Raw genomic sequence first — 7660 nt, forward strand, 5'->3', positions numbered from 1 at the left:
GGGCTCTTGCTGCTTGGGGAATGAAGATAGGAATGGCTCTCCCTGTATCCTCTGAGATGAGGAGGCTTCATTCAAATGAAGTCCAAAAAATGGGCTGGTGTTTCTACTGTCCTCTGGAAATGATGAGCGAAATTACATGGTAAAGTGGGCAGGAACCCAGCAAGGATTCCAGGATATGGTGGCTCTGTGACTTCCCCATTGAAAGTCTGGGTTTATCATGTGCTTTGTGGAGGATGGTGGGATGAAGCAGGAAAGGAGTGCACAGCAGATGCTGCGTGCAGTCAGAACACTGAGTGGTACTTTCACAAATGGTGTCATCATGTCATTTTTATTTTCAGTCCTGTAATACATCGGTGGTAGGGACTGTGAAACTAACTACACATCCTAAAGGTTATTAATCAATCTGCTATATATGACAGAGAAATATTGGAAATAGAAGCAAAGCAACACAATTGGACAATATTTTGACTTGCAGACATTAAGGCACTTTAGGAACACTGTAAGTTCTGATACTGTGCATCTTACTTTACTGCCAACAATACGTTAAGAAAACCAATCAGGTGTTCATTTAAAGCTATTAGCCCCAACAAGCAAGAGTAAGGTATTCAACCACTGGCAGTGTCATGCCAACTGGAATGTGGCTGTGGTATGAAGCACAGCTTTGTCAGAACTTCCCCGATGAACTGCAGCGTGCACACACATTGTTCCGCTGAAAACTGCAGGAAAGTCCACCTTTGCCTTTATTTGTGGTTGTACAGGTAATCACTCGTGGGCACAAGTCCTATGCTGTAATCTAACTTGCCTGGCATCCCTTTGTTCCTCCTCTTCTATTTTCTCCTGCAAATAGTATAAATAAAGTGGTATTTCCATAGCGACACCTCATCAAGAATAGTTTGTTAGCAAAAAATAGTTGCACCATAATCTGTGTGACAATCTCCTTCAGCCATGGAATTGGACAAAAAGAAAAAGCAAAATCACCAAACCCCTATTCAAAAGCACACCCAAGACTTGCAGGCCGTTTCTCTAAATAACACCGGCACAGCCGAGTAACCCTGGGCGCCGAACGTCTCGGGGTGAAATTCAGCAGCAGTATATTTTTGGTGTAAAAACCAAGAAATGGTAACAGCATCAACATGAGGTCACTTTTGCTGCATTACCATATTAAAATTATGCTTCTACCTATTTCTGACAGAAGCTTCCTGTGGTGCTCATTTTGTCCACAGGAAATTAGGAAATTAGTGCCATGAACATTGTGGGCACAGGTCGAGTAGAAATTACCTGCACCACCATAGCTGCTCCATAATGCCCGACTTGTGCACATTTATGGGGTGTTTTTGAGGTTGAAATCAAGGCCTACCTGTCTAACAAAATTATTGTCAATCGTATTCCGTGAACTAAGACCCAAATTTGTGTCCAGAGGCCATTTGAGGTCAGTTTCAGAGGTGCTTATTACAGACAGGCACCACTGCATTCGGTATTCGGCAAACTGCTCCCAACAAAGCACATCAAAATTCACTGGAAAGCGGTCTGATCTGTAATGAAGCAGTGCGATCAAAGGATTGAAGAAGTGTTCCAATCAATACGAAGCACAACAGAGCATTTTCCTAAAACTGCCTCCTTCATTCTTAGACTGCTGCTGCCTTTGCTACATTAATGCAGCATTCGCTCTCAGTGAGGCTGAACATGGATCTGGTCATATATTGGAGTTCAGTCCAAGGGTGAACATGGATCTGGTCATATATTGGAGTTCAGTCCAAGGGTGAACATGAATCTGGTCATATATTGGAGTTCAGTCCAACAAGGTCAAAGGAGTCAAAATTGGGTGGAACGAAGCTTTTACTCCGAAAAATGGATTCTGGCCCGTGAAGAAGAAATGTTGAGCTTTTGCTGCAAAGTACAGAAGGTAAATTCCAATAAATACCCAATAAAGGAAAATTTAAAGATATTTTAGGTGAAAATCCTGATCCAGAGTCAGCCTCAAACGATTGTACATATTGCTATTATTTAACACACATAGGGGGGAAAATTCGTCCCCTTAGCATCTCCCGTTAGCGCCAGTAGATGGCGCTAATGGGTCACTAGCCCAGTATCGTTGGGCATGGTGAATCCAGCGGCGCACGGCAAATCCAGCCCCCCATCCTAAGTGGTATCGCTGGGAACGTCAATACCAGATGGATTGTGACGTCAGTGAGTGTGGAACTCTCACTGACTGCCTGATTTGCAAAATTGATTCTCGTCACTTACCTCACTGCCTGGAGTAAACACTGACAGGGAGAGCTGGTGTGCAGCACCAGGAAGCCGGCTCCAGGGACATTATTTAAAGGGATCATCAGTAATCACTTGCAGCTGTCAGGTTAGTGCAGTTTCAGTGGTTTCTTGTCAGTTTCACACAGTCCAACAGTTTCATTCAGTAATTTCAAGGTTATTTTGTATCAGGAGTCTTCTGGCAACTAAAAATTAGTTACATTTATTCTTCAAAGATTCAAATTGCTACACTTGGTAAGATTAATGGAGGCTGTACTGGCAGTCGACCTCGCCCTCCAGGATCTACAGTGGAGAGAGCGGAGGCAGTGAGAAAGATTGGAACATGTGCCCAGAGGGAGGAGGAGGGCCATCAGACCTCTCAATAGGAGGCCTTACCCTCTGACAGTATTCAGAGAGCACTTCTTCTACATTCAATTAAGCGAGGAGCAGTGTATTAGAAGGCTTTGCTTCACTAAGGATGTGGTCACAGAACTCTGCCACTCCCTGCAACCAGACCTCCAGCCTCAGACCAGGGTGACCACAGCTCTCCCAGTGGCAGTCAAGGTCACCATCGCCCTCAATTTCTTCGCCAGCAGATCCTTCCAGTCTGCAACAGGAGACATAGCTAACATCTCACAGTTTGCTGTCCATCGCTGCATCCGGGAGGTACTGAGGCTCTCTACAGTAGGAGAAGGGACTACATTGGCTTCCCCATCACCAGAGAGAAGCAGGACAAGTGTGCATGTGGCTTTGCCAGGGTAGCGGGCTTCCCCATGGTGCAGGGTGCCATTGATTGCACCCGTGTGGCTTTGCGGGCACCGCATAACAATCCTGAGATCTACCATAACCGCAAAGGCTACCACTCACTTAATGTGCAGTTGGTCTTCGGCCACACACAGTGAATCCTTAATGTCGATGCCTGCTATCCTGGCAGCAGCCATGATGCTTTCATCCTACACAGACCGGTGTGCCAGCACTCTTCCAGCCACCATGCCAAGCTCGAAGGTGGCTGCTCGGAGACAAGGGCTATCCGCTTTCCACCTGGCTCATGGCTCCCCTACGCAACCCCAAAACTTCTGCCCAGCACTCATATAATGAGAGCCATGCTGCCACCAGGAACATCATCGAGCAGACCATTGATTCATTGAAGCAACGGTTCCGCTGCCTTGACCGCTCAGGTGGAGCCCTCCAGTACTCGCCAGAGCGGGTGTCCCATTTCGTGGTGGTCTGCTGCATGCTCCACAACTTGGCCATCATGAGGGCCCAGCCCTTGCCAGCAGGGATTGTGGGATCACCTCAGGAGGAGGACGAGGCAGAGGATGATGAGGATGAGAATGAGGACGAGGAGAAGGAGGAACAGGAGGGAGGGAGGAGGCAGCAACACAATCGGCCTGCTGGGCAGGCTGTCCGTGACTGGCTCATCAGACTCTGATACACATGAATGAAACTCCAGATCCCCGTAGCTCACCATATCCCCATCATACCATCCCTGTCTCATGGCATGTAACAGTGTCCTCCTGGGCACAAAGGTGAAATGAGAGAGACCACAAAATATTCCAAACATCATTAATACATTTATCTTAAACATATCACACATATCACATGAATTCTAATAACTAATGGCCCTTGTGCCTGCCATACTTGAATAGCTGTCATTGTGTGCAAGGTGTGAGATGTGGGTGTGAGTGTTGGTAGGTAGAGTTGTTGGTGGGTGAGTGCTGGGGGGGGGGTGGTGCTTTGGGCAGTGTGTGAAGATTATGGTTCAGATGGTGGTATGTAGCATTTGTTGAAACCTTCACTCACCCTGGCCACCCGAGTGAGGTTGTTAAATTTCTTCCTGCACTGTGTGTGGATCCTGGGGACCACAGTGCTGCCCATGATGTGCTGCACTACCTCCCTCCACATGGTGTGGAAGACTTGTGGTGAGGGCCTCCGACCAATTGCCAGATAGAGCACCACTCTCCATCTCTCCACAGTGAAACCAATGCTTCATCAGAGAATCTGTGGGCTCCCTCCCTGGGCCGTGGCCCTGACATGAGAAAATCTGGTTCAGTCCTCCAGCTCCTTTTCCTTGTTCTGCTTCTGCTTGCTGAGGCAGCTGCACAGCCAGCAATGCTGAGAATGAGGTGCTGCAGCATCAATGAACCTCCCCTTTAAGTAGTGAAAAAAGCCTGTGGCACTGATGAATTGCGATTAGACTGCACCTGAAATTGGTCCACCTTTTAGGTCTAACACCAATGAGCTTGGGTTTTAAGACTTGATTTAAGACTCCAATCATTTTATTGAGCAGCGAGGATGAATTTTGCTTGCAGTCTAAAGCATTTGCACCTGGTGCTAATTCTCCAACTTTTCTACTGACACCGCCCATTCCTTGGCTATAACGAATTTCTAGCCCATAGTCTGCTAGCTGGGGGAGGGGCAGTTGGAGAGCTACACTTGGGCACAGGGCTCCTGGGATAAAATTAACTCAGGTCCTACTTTTGCCTCCTTTGGGAGAGTGAGCATGCATGACCGGCCGGGGAGAATGGGACTGGTGATACCCATGCAGTCAAGTAGCCTCTGACACTCACTACCCAGACTCATGCCTGCAGCCACCATGAGTCAGCACCTTCAGGAGATGAAGAGAAAATAAAGTTGGAGAGCAAAAAGTTAGCTACATATGGGTATGATCTTGTGGCCATTACAGAAACATGGCTGCAGGGTGACAATGCCTGGGAATTAAACATACCAGGTTATTTAACGATCAGGAAGGACAGGCAGGAAGGAAGGGGAGGTGGGGTGGCTATGTTAATAAAGGAAGGAATCACTGTAATACAGAGAAATGATATTGGGTCAAAAGATCAGGATAATGAAACAGTTTGGGTGGAGGTAAGGAATAATAAGGGGACAAAACACTAGTGGGCATAGTCTATAGGCCTCCGAACAGTGGCAACTCTGTTGGATGGAGTATCAATCAGGAAATAGTTGAGGCTTGTAATAAGGGAACATCTATAATTATGGGGGATTTTAACTATCATATTAATTGGACAAATCAAATTGGGCAGGGCTGCCTTGAGGATGAGTTCATTGAGTGTATTAGGGATGGGTTTCTTGAGCAGTATGTAACTGAACTGACCAGGGGGCAAGCAATCTTAGATCTGGTCCTGTGTAATGAGATGGGATTAATTAAAAATGTCCTAGTAAAGGATCCCCTTGGAATGAGTGACCATAACATGGTTGAATTCCATATTCAATTAGAGGGTGAGAAGGTTGGATCTCAAACAAGCATGCTAAGCTTGAATAAAGGAGACTATGAAGGTATGAGAGCGGAATTGAGTAGAGTGGATTGGGAAAATAGATTAAAGGGTAAGACGATACATGATCAGTGGTGTACATTTAAGGAGTTATTTTACAACTTCCAAAAAAAATATATTCCACTGAGAAGAAAAGGGTGTAAAAGAAAAGACAGCCATCCGTGGCTAAGTAAAGAAATTAAGGATAGTATTCGACTAAAAACAAAGGCATATAAGGTAGCCAAAACTAGTGGGAGGATAGAGGATTGGGAAAACTTTAAAAGACAGCAAAAAATAACAAAAAGATTGATTAAGAAAGGGAAGATAGATTATGAAAGTAAATTAGCAAAAAATATAAAAACAGATAGTAAGAGTTTTTATAGCTATATAAAAAGAAAAAGGGTGGCTAAAGTAAATGTTGGTCCCTTAGAGGATGAGACCGGGAAATTAATGGTGGGAAATATGGAGATGGCAAAAACACTGAATGAATATTTTGTATCAGTCTTTACAGTAGAAGACACTAAGAATATCCCAACACTGGACAAACAGGGGGCTAAAGGGGGGGAGGAGCTAAGCACGATCAAAATCACTAAGGAAGTGGTACTCGGTAAAATAATGGGACTCAAGGCGGATAAATCACCTGGACCTGATGGCTTACATCCTAGGGTCTTGAGGGAAGTGGCGGTAGGGATTGTGGATGCATTGGTAATAATTTTCCAAAACTCCCTGGACTCGGCAAAGGTCCCGGCAGACTGGAAAACTGCTAATGTAACACCCTTATTTAAAAAGGGCAGTAGACAGAAGGCTGGAAACTATAGACCGGTTAGCCTAACATCTGTGGTAGGTAAAATTTTGGAGTCCATTATTAAGGAGACAGTAACAGGACATTTGGATAATCATAATTTAATAGGACAAAGTCAGCATGGTTTTATGAAGGGGAAGTCATGTTTGACAAATTTGCTGGAGTTCTTTGAGGAAGTAACGTATCGGGTGGATAAAGGGGAACCAGTGGGCGTAGTGTATTTAGACTTCCAAAAGGCATATGACAAGGTGCCACACAAAAGATTATTGCTTAAGATAAAAAATCACGGGATTGGGGGTAATATTCTGGCATGGATAGAGGATTGGCTATCTAACAGAAGGCAGAGAGTTGGGATAAATGGTTTATTCTCAGACTGGCAATCAGTAACTAGTGGTGTTCCGCAGGGGTCAGTGCTGGGTCCCCAACTCTTTACAATCTATATTAACGATTTGGAGGAGGGGACCGAGTGTAACATATCAAAGTTTGCAGATGATACTAAGATGGGAGGGAAAGTAGTGAGTGAGGAGGACATAAAAAACCTGCAAGGGGACATCAACAGGCTAAGTAAGTGGGCAGAGATTTGGCAGATGGAATACAATACTGGAAAGTGTGAGGTTATGCACTTTGGCAGGAAAAATCGTAGAGCAAGTTATTATCTTAATGGCAAGAAACTGGAAAGTACTGAAGTACAAAGGGATCTGGGGGTCCTGGTGCACGAAACTCAAAAGGTTAGTATGCAGGTGCAGCAAGTGGTTAAGAAGGCCAATGGAATGTTGGCTTTCATTGCTAGGGGGATAGAATATAAAAATAGGGAGGTATTGCTTCAGTTGTACAAGGTGTTGGTGAGACCGCACCTGGAATACTGCGTACAGTTTTGGTGTCCATACTTAAGAAAGGACATACTTGCTCTCGAGTCAGTACAAAGAAGGTTCACTCGGTTAATCCCGGGGATGAGGGGATGGACATATGAGGAGAGGTTGAGTAGATTGGGACTCTACTCATTGGAGTTCAGAAGAATGAGAGGCGATCTTATTGAAACATATAAGATTGTGAAGGGGTTGGATCGGGTGGATGCGGGGAAGATGTTCCCGATGATGGGTGAAACTAGAACTAGGGGGCATAGTCTTAGAATAAGGGGCTGCTCTTTCAAAACTGAGATGAAGAGGAACTACTTCACTCAGAGGGTGGTAGGTCCATGGAATATGCTGCCCCAAAAAGCTGTAGAAGCTACATCATTACATAAATTAAAAACAGAAATAGACAGTTTCCTAGAAGTAAAGGGAATTAAGGGTTACGGGGAGCGGGCAGGAATTTGGACATGAGTCTAGGTTCGGATCGGTCA

The sequence above is a fragment of the Somniosus microcephalus genome, chromosome 25 (genome assembly GCF_052327205.1).
Source record: "Somniosus microcephalus isolate GS21.2 chromosome 25, FLI_Smic_1.0, whole genome shotgun sequence".
In the NCBI taxonomy this organism is placed as follows: domain Eukaryota; kingdom Metazoa; phylum Chordata; class Chondrichthyes; order Squaliformes; family Somniosidae; genus Somniosus; species Somniosus microcephalus.